The following is a 12,818-nucleotide window of genomic DNA, read 5'->3' as shown; positions in this document are numbered from 1 at the left end:
TTGAAAATGGATCGGGGATGGGTATTCCAGCATGACAATGACCCAAAACACACGGCCAAGGCAACAAAGGAGTGGCTCAAGAAGAAGCACATTAAGGACCTGGAGTAGCCTAGCCAGTCTCCAGACCTTAATCCTATAGAAAATCTGTGGAGGGAGCTGAAGGTTCGAGTTGCCAAACGTCAGCCTCGAAACCTTAATGACTTGGAGAAGATCTGCAAAGAGGAGTGGGACAAAATCCCTCCTGAGATGTGTGCAAACCTGGTGGCCAACTACAAGAAACGTCTGACCTCTGTGATTGCCAACAAGGGTTTTGCCACCAAGGGTTTTGCCACCAAGTGCAGAGGGGTCAAATACTTATTTCCCTCATTATAATGCAAATCAATTCATAACATTTTTGACATGCATTTTTCTGGATTTTTTTGTTGTTATTCTGTCTCTCACTGTTCAAATAAAACTACCATTAAAAATATAGACTGATCATTTTTTTGTCAGTGGGCAAACGAACAAAATCAGCAGGGGATCAAATACTTTTTTCCCTCACTGTATATGTGCTTTCTTGAGCAGGGGGACCTTGCGTGCGCTGCAGGATTTCAGTCCTTCACGGCGTAGTGTGTTACCAATTGTTTTCTTGGTGACTATGGTCCCAGCTGCCTTGAGATCATTGACAAGATCCTCCCGTGTAGTTCTGGGCTGATTCCTCACCGTTCTCATAATCATTGCAACTCCACGAGGTGAGATCTTGCATGGAGCCCCAGGCCGAGGGAGATTGACAGTTCTTTTGTGTTTCTTCCATGATGCGCACCAACTGTTGTCACCTTCTCTCCAAGCTGCTTGGCAATGGTCTTGTAGCCCATTCCAGCCTTGTGTAGGTCTACAATCTTGTCCCTGACATCCTTGGAGAGCTCTTTGGTCTTGGCCATGGTGAAGAGTTTGGAATCTGATTGATTGCTTCTATGGACAGGTGTCTTTTATACAGGTAGCAAGCTGAGATTAGGAGCACTCACTTTAAGAGTGTGCTCCTAATCTCAGCTCGTTACCTGTACAAAAGACACCTGGGAGCCAGAATTCTTTCTGATTTAGAGGGGGTCAAATACTTATTTCCCTCATTTAAATGCAAATCAATTTATAACATTTTTGACATGCGTTTTTCTGGATTTTTGTTGTTGTTATTCTGTCTCTCACTGTTCAAATAAACCTACCATTAAAATCATAGACTGATCATTTCTTTGTCAGTGGGCAAACGTACAAAATCAGCAGGGGATCGAATACTTTTTTCCCTCATTGTATGTGAGGAGTCTGTGGGTCGCAACAGCACGTACGGCTGGAAGTAGGACATTCCAGACTAAGAGGGTTCATAATGGCCATGTCAACGAGACTGAACCAGCCAGCACAACTCACTGCCAATAACACATCACGTAATTCACCCTTAAGCAATTGTTCAATCAATTAATTGAATCACTACAATTAAAATCAAAGAATATCCCATAACAAACACTTCGCACTCTCCTCGTCCGCTACCTACATCCACAATAGAAACGCATCAGTCCAGCAGTGGATAAAACCTGGTGTGGGAGGTATGGGGGGGGCGGCTTACACTTGCGGTGGACAGCAGGGGGGTGGCTGCACGCAGTAGCCATCGCAGATCAAGCGGTAGAACTTGTCATCGACTGCCATGCGCCAGGGTAATGGGCCTCTCCTACACCCACACACATCACACATCCAGCGGCACGCACGTCACACCGAGGAGCACGCACGTCTCACACCGAGCAGGTTGCACAGGGCTCCTTTATCAAGACAAACGTGGAGCAGATTACACCTACTACAATACGCCTGTCACAATGCCCCCCTCTCCCCCCCCCCCCAGTTTATGTGGGGGCGCGGGCCTCACTCCCCCCTTCGCGTCAGCCCCCCCTAATAAATGGTCCGGTTGCATTGTGAATGCACCACTCGAATGACGTGCAGTCCCGTGGCGCACTGTAACGGGCTCGTGATTTACTCACTAAAATTTAATGTAAAAAAAACGATCCCAAGACATTATTTAAAATAAAGTATGGCCATCGTGTGTCAGCATCACAGGCGAAAATTGGCATGTAAAAAAAAACTTCACTGCGACTCACTCAATTGGGATTGCTCGCAGCAAACAGCACTTGACCTGCTTACAGGTTAGGTGCTGAATAACCGTGTGTCACACATAGAACAGTTGCCACTGAGGGTGCCCTTTTAAAATGCTTGAGATGAGATGTGATTATCGCGTGTAAATGTACACATTAAAATAACGAAAAAATTATAAGCGAACTATTATCGTTTCAGGTGGCAGGGTGGTGCAGCGGTGATCTTTGACCCTCGCAACAAGAAGGGCCTTGGTTAATTTTCCGACTGGCACTTTGCGGAGTTTTCTACGTTCTCACCTTTGTTCTGTATGGGTTATCCAGTTTGCTCACATAGCTAGAAAACACACAATCACAATGTAACTGGGTATTGGCCAAGCATCCCAATGCTAAAGTTACCTGCAAATTACTTCATTGGGATGACACTCGGCAGCAGAGCCGGATGATGGCATTGCTGGGGCCCTATGCCATTGTCAAGCTTAAGAGGCCCCTTCTATGAATGCCTGTATATTTTTGTCAGCAGAATGAAAATAACTGCTTTGGAGAGTCTTTTTTTCTCACCGATCTTTATTTATTAAGCAATTATGTTAAAACTCTAAACCTCGTGTCCATTTCTTGTTTCGTATTTAGAGACCCCCCCTCTCTTAATGCGAGGCCCTAAGCTGTAAGTGTAGCCGGTGTGAGCTCGCCTGTGATGAATCACACGTATAATTGTGCACTCTTATTTTCTATGGGTGGCCAGGAGAATTTATTATTATTTAAGTGAATGCAATGGTGATCAGGGGATTGGATCCAGAGCCCCACGTAGACAGTAGAGTACAAGGGAACGCCCACAGTACAGATTTGAGCTGACCTCCGGATTGAGAAATTGAACTGTTTTGTGACGTGGAGGGTGTTTCTGAACGCTATTGTGACCGACCCGTCCCGATGGGAGGAGAGAGGACAGGGTGGACCGGCTGCATGAGCTTACTCTCCGGCACTGCACAGCACAACATCGCCTCCCTACTGCAATAATACTCGGCAGGACCCTCCTGAAAATAAAAGTCTTCGGAATCAGTGAGGCCTGTCCTTGGGAGGACAGGCGTAGTCTTGGTCGTCACAAGCGAACATTTGTTTCTCCACATTAATTTGTATCCCCGGGTTACCATCAGGGCTGGGCGGCTGCAAGCTTAGCTTCTGAGATCTGATGAGACTGGTAGCCGTTTTTTAAAAGGTAATTTCGGCATCTGGAGCCCAAGCATGCAACAACTCTATGCAACTTCTTGGTTCTTTCGGTAAAGTCACGTAGAATGGAAATAAAATAAAAATAAAACATAATAAAAAATTAAATTCTCAAGATGTTTCGGCCACAACACAAGTAGCCTTCTTCAGGTGAAGGAACAGAACTCTAGGACGACAGCGCTTCAATAACTGCTGCTAAGATTCGAAGCGTCTTTTAAGCTAGGTGGGAGAGGTAAAGCGCCTTGACAAAGGAGTTTACATATCAAACAGGATAATTTAGCATTGAAATAGCTGTGTTAAAGTGTTGGATCAGCAGGGTGTTAAAGTCAGAAATTAGCATGTAACTGGGAGATTAGCATGATGTTAATGTGAGGGATTAGCATGCGACTGGTCACGGAAATAGCTATGTTAAAGTCAAAGTTTACATATCAGCAGAGGCATTTAGTATATGGACGCTAAAGGACTGCAACTACCCAACTATTATACAATAAAACCGATGTGAACAAAAACTAAGTATAAACAACATCAATATAATAAATGTACTCAATATGTTCTTCAATAAGTTGAGCTATAAACATAAAGTAACTAGGTATACATTACACTATATAATGAATACCATATAGTAAGCGAATTAATAAAACTAAAATATAAACTACATCAATGTTATCAATAAACTCTATATACTCTCCAATCAGCTGAGCTACTAACAATAAGTCATTATACATTACAATGCCATGTGGCGAAAAAAAGGGTGGCGGTTTTTTCCTTCTTTCCAACGTTAGCACCACGGAGAGCGACGAGCCTCGTTCAGACGGACGAGTCCATCCATGCTCGGAACGGAGGAGGGGGGAGAAACTGCCACGATGCGCTGCTCTGTCCTGTGTTGCGTTACAACCATGCCATAAACTAGACTACTATACATTGTAACGTTATACCTTCCAATCTAAACTACATTGTATAATATCGTATACACAGCCCAATGTAAGCTCGAACATTATGCAGTATATTGATATGTCTCCAACTAAACTTTTTCCTACATTACACAACTACACACCGTAATATACACTACCATCACCAAACCCACCCTTGAATTATACAATGCGTTACTTTACACTACCCTATGCTTTAGACTGTAAAATGTTAGACTTGTAATATTACACTATGTATTATTCTACCAACCCTACTGTATACCACACTGCTGTATATTCACTATACAATTACGATACTATATATTGCCTTATGAATTATGTTAAACATTACAATGTTATACTATTTTGTATTATTATATAACATGCTATAAACCATACCATTGATCGTCGTGTGAAGAGGCAGTGCCAGCGAATGGACTGCGGTCTGAAAGTCACCATAAAATACAAGCCGGATGGCTTGCAGAGAACCTCCGTCTTGGAGAAGTCAATGTCATGTGAGCCCACTGAATTATAACAGTGATCTGCCACGGCTAAGGTGTTCGTCCTACAGTGTTTCAAGTCAGCTTTATGTTCACGGATGCGGTCTGAGATATGTCGTTTGTTTTCTCCAATGTAACTGCTACCACAGAGGCAACTTAGTTTGTAGACGCCTGGGTACTGTATGTCTGGAACCACATCTTTTACAGACGGAACCAGATCACGGATTTTATGTACTGTGTTGAATCGGACCTGGATCTTGTGTTTATTCAGGATTTTGGAGATCTTATTTGTGACCCCCGCAATGTAGGGTAAGGTGATGGTTTTGAATGGCTCCTCAAGAGGATCCTTCTTCATGGCTGGAGTGATGGCTTTGCGGATTGTGTAGTCGGAGTAACCATTAGCCTTGAGAGCTTGGTGTACATGCTTGAGTTCACTGGCAATCTGTTCCTGGTCGAAAATGCATTGGGCTCTATGGTATAGAGTCTTGATGAGGGAGTTCTTCTGGGATGAATGGTGGTGGGAATCCGGTTTAAAGTAAGCATCCGTATGGGTAGCTTTCCTGTAGACAGAGTGGCTCATTGAACCATCAGGTCTCCTTTTTATTAGGACATAAAAAAGAGTAGCTTGCCATCTTTTTCGACTTCCATGGTAAATCTGATGGCTGGGTATATGGAATTGATGTGGTCGAGGAATTGGTCTAGAGCAGGCCGGCCATGTGGCCAGATGACAAAAGTGTCATCCACGTACCTCTTCCATAACGTCGGGCGTCGAGTGGCAGTCTGGATGGCGTCAGTTTCAAATTTCTCCATGAAAACGTTGGCTACAACCGGAGATAGGGGGGAGCCCATTGGGGTGCCCTCAGTTTGTTCGTAGAAAGTTCCATTCCAGGTGAAGTATGTGTTGGTTAAGCAGTGTCTCACCAGGGGGGGTACATCAGTATGCAGTCCTTGATTAACCAAATCTTCAGTGATTGCGATGGTGTCAGGTATCGGAACTTTGGTGAATAAGGAAACCACATGAATACTGACAAGCAAGTCGTCTGGAGACAGGGAAATGCCCTTGACCACACGTCGCTCTGCACCTTGTAGAGCCCATGGAACATGCTTTCTGGAGACATGACCGCATGGCCACAAGCACAACAACAATACGTTCAGTAAATTCAGTTCAGGGCGATGCTTCGCAATTCGTCATACGTTTTTTTGCGGGAGGCCACATTCATTTGGCCAAATTAGCGTCATCTAGCCCTCCACTACCCTGAAGGGTTAAATGTGTAATGATATCATGGGATGTCACTGTGTAGTGCCAAGTGTAGTACCGGCCCTAGAAGGACTCGGTCAGCGCTGATTGATCAGCTGGATGGCATCACGCTTGGCGTGCAGTGCCAGCCCGACAGGATAGGGTGTGGGAATGCCGGCCGTAGGAAAGGGGTTACTAAAGGCCATGGCACTCTGGTTGACCCGAGAGGACACGTGACCGGCTAATCCTACAAAGGGGCCCTAAGTGGGGGCTAGGGGTGGTCACGTGGTCGGGGTCCAGATCCTGCTGCTCGAGGATTCTAGAAGGTGGTTGTGGCCAAGGGCGGAGCCGGCCACGCCACAGAGAATATAAGCCGGGTCCCCCAGAGGGACCGGCGTTGTTGTTCATCTTGAAGAAACCTTCGTCTACGTCTACGTTCTACCAAGTCTCCAACACGTTGACCTGGACCCGAGCTGTGGTCCCGGTCTGTCGTAGCTAGTCATGTTGTAATTAGTGTAGTTAGCCTGGTGGTCACCACCACAGGTTATTCTGGGCCAGAGTTACCCCGTGTACCACATGGTGGGGGGGGGGAAGGCGATTTGTGAAATTGCCCCATATTTTAAACTGTCGGCAGAGCAGAGAGATTGAATCCAATAACCGACCTCTGGATTGCAAGTCCAGGGTGGGAGAGCCATTGCACCACCGTGTGTGGCAGCACCCCCACTCTTTTTTTCTTAGGGGCTGTGCAAAATAAAATAAAAACATTGAGTACAATTAAAGTGATGGGCCTTCTATCCCGATGATGGTGATGACATTGGCGATACTGATAATGATGCTGATGATGCTAAGTAAGGTGAAGGACTCACATTGCCCTTCACCACGTAGTTGGGGTCAGTCTGGACGTCCCGTGCCAGCCCAAAGTCGCAAATCTTGGCGATGTGTCCATGCGTTACCAGCAATTTCCTCGCAGCCAGGTCGAGGTGGATGCACTAAAAAAAAGAAAAAAATTCCCTGTGTGGCCTTCACCAAACTTGGGGCAACTTCTGTGAAGGTCGGCCACGGTACACGACGGGGTGGGTGTCCAGCACCACGCTCGGCCGCCTTTGTCTCCCCAGTGTAGATGTTTACACACCGCACCAGGTACTCATTTGAGACAGAGTTCACCTGGGGAGGCCCAAGACCGGTTCAGATAATTGTCACTGGTGTTGGCCGTGAGCGGGAATCGAACTCTGGCCGTTGGGTTCGTAGCACAGTGAACTAACCACTGAGCGACCACTCGCCACCCAGACAGCCATATTAAGGGCAACAAAGACGTGCACCACAGACACAGTCACATACAAAGACAGTTAAACACGCACAGTCACAGAGACACAGTTAAACATACTCTTTGGTTCTTTCGGTTAAGTAACATAGGTATAAAATAAAACAAATCACGACGTTTTGGGCGCTAAACCCTGTTTGTTTGGTATGCTTCTCTCTCTGTGTCCCCTGTTGTGTTAGTTCCCCCCTACTTGTGTGTCTGTATATACATCTGGGGTTATGTGTTTCCTCTCTCTCGTAAATTTAGCTCTTCTGTACCTGATGATGGCTGCTTGTGTTGCAACCGAAACGTCGTACGCTATTATGTTATTTTATTATTTCTTATTTATACGTGACTTTACCGAAAAAACCAAAGAGTAATTCCTGCAGTCACGAAAGCTTTGAATCAAGTCTGTAGTGCCTCTTGTTAAACAGTGCTTCAGTTAAACAGGAAAATTAATAAATCCAGCAGGCATGACTTGAAAAGTAACAAATTTACATTTTGGGTAGCACTCTAAATCGTCTGGTAAATTGTTTCGCCAATTATAATTTCTGCGTTTATCTGCGCGTGGCTGTGTACCCCCAGTGGAGGAATACGTGCGCAGCTTGCTGGACAACCCTGAGTTGATTGACCGTCTGGCACTGGCCTCGGAGCAGGTGAGACTTCGTATGCGTGCATCAGCTCTGCCCCCCCCATCATATTTATGGTGCGGGCCTGTACCCTTGTCCGACCCCTCACTTCCGCGTTGCATCCAGCTGCCTCACTGAAGAAAGGGACACTTGCCTTGCGCTGAGTACGACGTTTCGCTGGTTGTAATCGCCAGGGAACGATATACTCGATTTGTAAGTGTTGTGGGTTTACTCTCCAATACACTGGCGTGCTGCAGTAGTAACTAATTGACACGTTTTGTTTTACGTAACAAACCTTATTAATTGGCTGTACCGGGTTAACTACACACATTTACGCGCTGTTACCCAAAAAAACATTATTATGGATAATATTGGTCGCAAAAGAATACGTGTTAAACAGCTCCCTTTTAGAACGTCTCATCCTCACCAGCAATGGTCAATCAATCAAATAAATCGGTTTAACACGTAGGCTTTCGCGACCAATATTATTCATAATAAAGGTTTTTGGGTTAGATCGCGTTATTTATAAATGTCTCGTAACCCTCCACCACCTGACACGGCCAATCAGCAAAAAAAGTGTCACGTTGACAAAAGACAAATAATTCACTACTTTAGCCCACCGGTGTGTTGAAGAGTGAATCCACAACATTTACAGTTTGAGTACTCAATTGGATTCACTCTTCAACACACCGGTGGGCTAAAGTAGTGAATTATTTGTCTTTTGTCAACGTGACACTTTTTTTGCTGATTGGCCGTGTCGGGTGGTGGAGGGTTACGACACATTTATAAATAACGCGATCTAACCCAAAAACCTTTATTATGAATCAAATAAATCCTAGATTTATAACGTGGCATATTTAGCAAAAGCAGAGACGGAAAGGTGAAACTCTAGAGGTAGCTCTATGATATCCGCTTTTGTGGAACGTTCTCTAACACGGATGGCCGTACTGCTCTGAGATAAATCAGACTGGATCCTTCGTCTCGTTACGTGATGGCGGTTGCAAAATTGTTGTTGACGCGTGCATGTGCCGTGCGTGTGCTGTGTACGTGTGCAGGATGTGGTGGAGTCCCGGGTAATCTTCCCCGAACATCTCCCGCTGTCCCAGCTGCAGCAAGGTGTGCGCTCCGGCCGGTTTGTCCAGGGAACCTTCCTTGTGAGTCGTGAGAATTACCTGGAGGGGACTCTGAGGGTGCGAGGGGACGGTGACAGTGATAAAGAGGTACACGTTTCACAAGCCTGCGTCTGGAAGGAACAATGCTGTTCGATCGTATCTGTGTGAGTTTTAAAAACAAATTTATAATGAAGCAGTGGCATAGCGTTCTTGGCATGAGCAGTAGCTCTTAACCTTTACTGCAAGGCTGCAGTAAAGGTTAAGAGCTGGGCTAAAATATTTGTATTTTGAACGTCTTTTGCACCCTACGTAGGTGTCGTAGCCTGGCTCCTGCCCCCCCGGCCTGTGGGTCCTGGTGCAGTTGCACTGCCTGCACACTCGATAGCTACGCCACCACAACCACAGTATATACGTTAATTGTGACTACTTTAACAATAAGGTTTTTCCCTTTTTTCTGGCAACAAAACTGAAACCTTTTACAAGGAATCATGTGTGCATTAACCAGAATACTTGTGGTCAAAATGCAAACAAAAAACACATTATGATAATATATGCATTGTCTTTGAGACTGATTGGTCCACACCAGGGACGGCTTTCTTTTGAGCCTCGACCCAATTTGTGCGAGACCAGAGGACGCCAAAAGGCGTATGCATATATTGCAAATATTATCAGTGTGTTTTTCTTTGCATTTTCACCACAAGTATTGTGGTTAATGCACACATGATTCCTTGTAAAAGGTTTCAGTTTTGTTGCCAGAAAAAAGGGGAAAAACCCTATTATATTTTGGTACTGGCAAAGGAGGTCTAATGATGGTTGTGACTACTTTGTTAACAAAATGAATGGTCTTTTTCCACCTCCAAAATGTAACGTTAAATAACAATTAGGTACATTGGCCCTTTGTTGGAAAAAAAAACCCAGTCCAGAAATTGCCCTGCTTGAACATATGTTACTGAAAAACATTGGTTTCAGAAGATTCATGGGCTCATAGTCCTACATTTTTAATTGTTTATTCGTGGTATTAAAACTCTTGTACAGTAAAACCTTGGATTGCGAGCATAATTCGTTCCGGAAACGTGTTTGTAATCCAAAGCACTCGTATATCAAAGCACTCGTATATCAGTTGTGATCACGTGATGCTCGGCAGTACAAAGCTGCTCGTATTGCAAGACCCTCGCTCGTTTATCAAATTAATATTCATTAAAAATGTTGCTCGTCTTGTAAAACACTCGCAGACCAAGTTGCTCGCAATCCAAGGTTTTACTGTATATGCTGCTCTCTAACTGCACTTGGCCCAGCGGTCTGTTAAGGCTATAGGGGGGATCTTTTTTGTCTCCGTGCAGGTGTTGATCCAGGGGCTGCAGCATTTAAACCGCGCGATGCACGACGACATCGTGTGCGTGGAGATGTTCCCCGAGGAGCGCTGGGTTGCCCCCTCCTCGCTGGTCCTGCACGATGAGGGCGTCGCAGGGGACGTTGCAGAAGAGAATGAGGAGGATGTGGTGAGTGGAGCGTCAACACTGCCGAACCAAAATCAAACCCAGACACCTGCAGTGTGCGTGTCTCTCTCCCCGTGGTCGCATGGATTTTTCTCCAGGTCCTCCGGCTTTTCCCTCCACAGTTACAATCTGACATGCACTTAGAGTATTTGGCTGCTATCAATTTCAAATGTGATAAGATACTTCATTGAACGATCATTTGTGGCCAGGTCACTTAAAAAGAGCTATATAGCTCTCAGGGTCCTTACCTGGTAAAGTTGTTTAGTTTGTAGTTTTTAAATAGTTTTAATATAGTTTAAACAAAGAATAACAACAAAGACTCAACCACTTCAAGAGAGACCTTAAACATAATGAACACCGTGTGACCAGACAACAATCCACATTAGAGATGCTGTTAGCTTGATTTTGCGTTTATTAAATGACTTTACATTACATTACTTCAAAATCAAGTCAGGAGTGCTAATCATTTCGTACTATTTTTGTATGTACGTAGGGGTTATTTGACCATACTTCGGTGCGGGTTGGTGAAGGGGGGGGGGGCATAGATCAGGAGCATAGAAGGACAGGACAACAGTTCATTTTGCTGTACTGCGCTCTGCTGCCTGCCATTTTGGCGCAGAGCCTATACCACCTGTTATGCATATCCAGGCTCAACACGGCATCGTTTCCACGGTCTGAGCTCCTTTTTAATGTTTATTTTAATTAACTTAATTAGAACTCAAGAGATCAGGACACGTATCATTTGCGAGAGTGACCTGGGTCACAGGGTGGCCTCTATATTGAAAACTAATTTCTTTAGAACTGCTTTTTGTATTTAGATTGTTGTCCTTTCCGCGCACCTCCGATTAGCATGGTTGGCTGTGTAGGGTGCGAAATAAGTTTTACATGCATACATACCACAGTGACAAAATGCAAAACATAATAAAGTACAGCAATGAAGTTAATTGAAATTGGCACGAAAACAACTGTGGTTTATGAAAAGTCGACAATATTGCACAAACATAAACAAGTGTTAGATATTAAATCGCATGTAGTGCAAGTTGGCTTGGGCAGATTATTTATAGGCTGATCATTGCACAGTTATACTTATTAAAACGTTACGTAAACATTAAACACATATAGGGTGACTGATGTGCTAAGCAGGTAAGAGAAAATGTCAATCAGTGAAATCATAAAGAATCGAGAGATTAAGCATCAAATTGTGAATTAGATGGGAGGGTAACCTTTGTTGTAGATAATATTGGTCGCAAAAGCTTACGCGTTTTTTTTTAAACGTGTGGTATCTGATGGGCGTGTTCCGGTTGATTCTATCAATCGCCAGAACTGTTTTAACTTATAAATATTTACGGAGGACTCCTCACTGTGATCTTTTGTCATTTTAACAAAGCGTCAGTCTCATTATTGACATTGATGAGACACAGCATGAAACCACATCCGCAGGTTAAGCGCTATTGTTTTGGATTGCTCCTTCCCCTTCAAGCCAAATTGTATTGTGTTATGCAGTGAGTTGGTAAAAAAATAGTTATTTCATTATTTCAGTGTGTGAGAGAGACGCTACTGTGGTGAGTGCTCATTTGAGTTTGCGTTGTCATCTCCCGGTGCTATCCCAGCTGCTGCTGCTGTCGTCGCTCTTGCTTAGATTACGCAACACGATGTTTGTCCTTTGTTTTGGTCTCCAGCTGAAAGCCGAAAGTGGGAAGATGCGTCGGCCCACTGGCAAAGTGGTCGGCATCATCAAGCGGAACTCGAGGCCGCTGTGTGGCATGCTCATGCCCAGCCCAATCAAGGAGGTGGGCTGATCTGCATGTGTGTGTGTACGTGTGGGGAGCGGTAATGTAGCGGTTAGCGCGCTGCGCTACGAATCCTGGGACCCGAGTTGGATTATATTTATCGCTCATAACCAATAAACAGCGCCAAATGTCTGAACCTGTCTTGGGCCCTTCCCTAGGTCGACTCGGCCATAAATTAGTCTCTGATGTGGCATGTAAACATCAGCGCTGTGGAGACAAAGGCGGTCGGGCATGGTGCTGGCCGTACCCACCCCGTCGTTTGCCGTACCAGCTTGAATAGGTGTGTGCTGACGGCACTTGCCCAAACAGTTTGTTGAATGCCTTACTGGGGGCTCTTTGGGCGTGTTGCAGGCCACCCGCCACCTGTTCACGCCCGCGGACCGCCGCATGCCACGAGTGCGGGTGGAGACAAGACAAGCAGCGTCCCTGCAGGCCCACCGCATCGTGGTGGCCATCGGTGGCTGGCTGCGACACTCCCGCTACCCGAACGTACGACTGCACCGTGACGCCCCGGACG

Source organism: Petromyzon marinus, chromosome 13, assembly GCF_048934315.1.
Source record: "Petromyzon marinus isolate PM22_M1 ecotype Great Lakes invasive population chromosome 13, UKy_Petmar_22M1.pri1.0, whole genome shotgun sequence".
Lineage (NCBI taxonomy): Eukaryota > Metazoa > Chordata > Hyperoartia > Petromyzontiformes > Petromyzontidae > Petromyzon > Petromyzon marinus.
Note: the sequence above shows the minus strand (reverse complement) of the source record.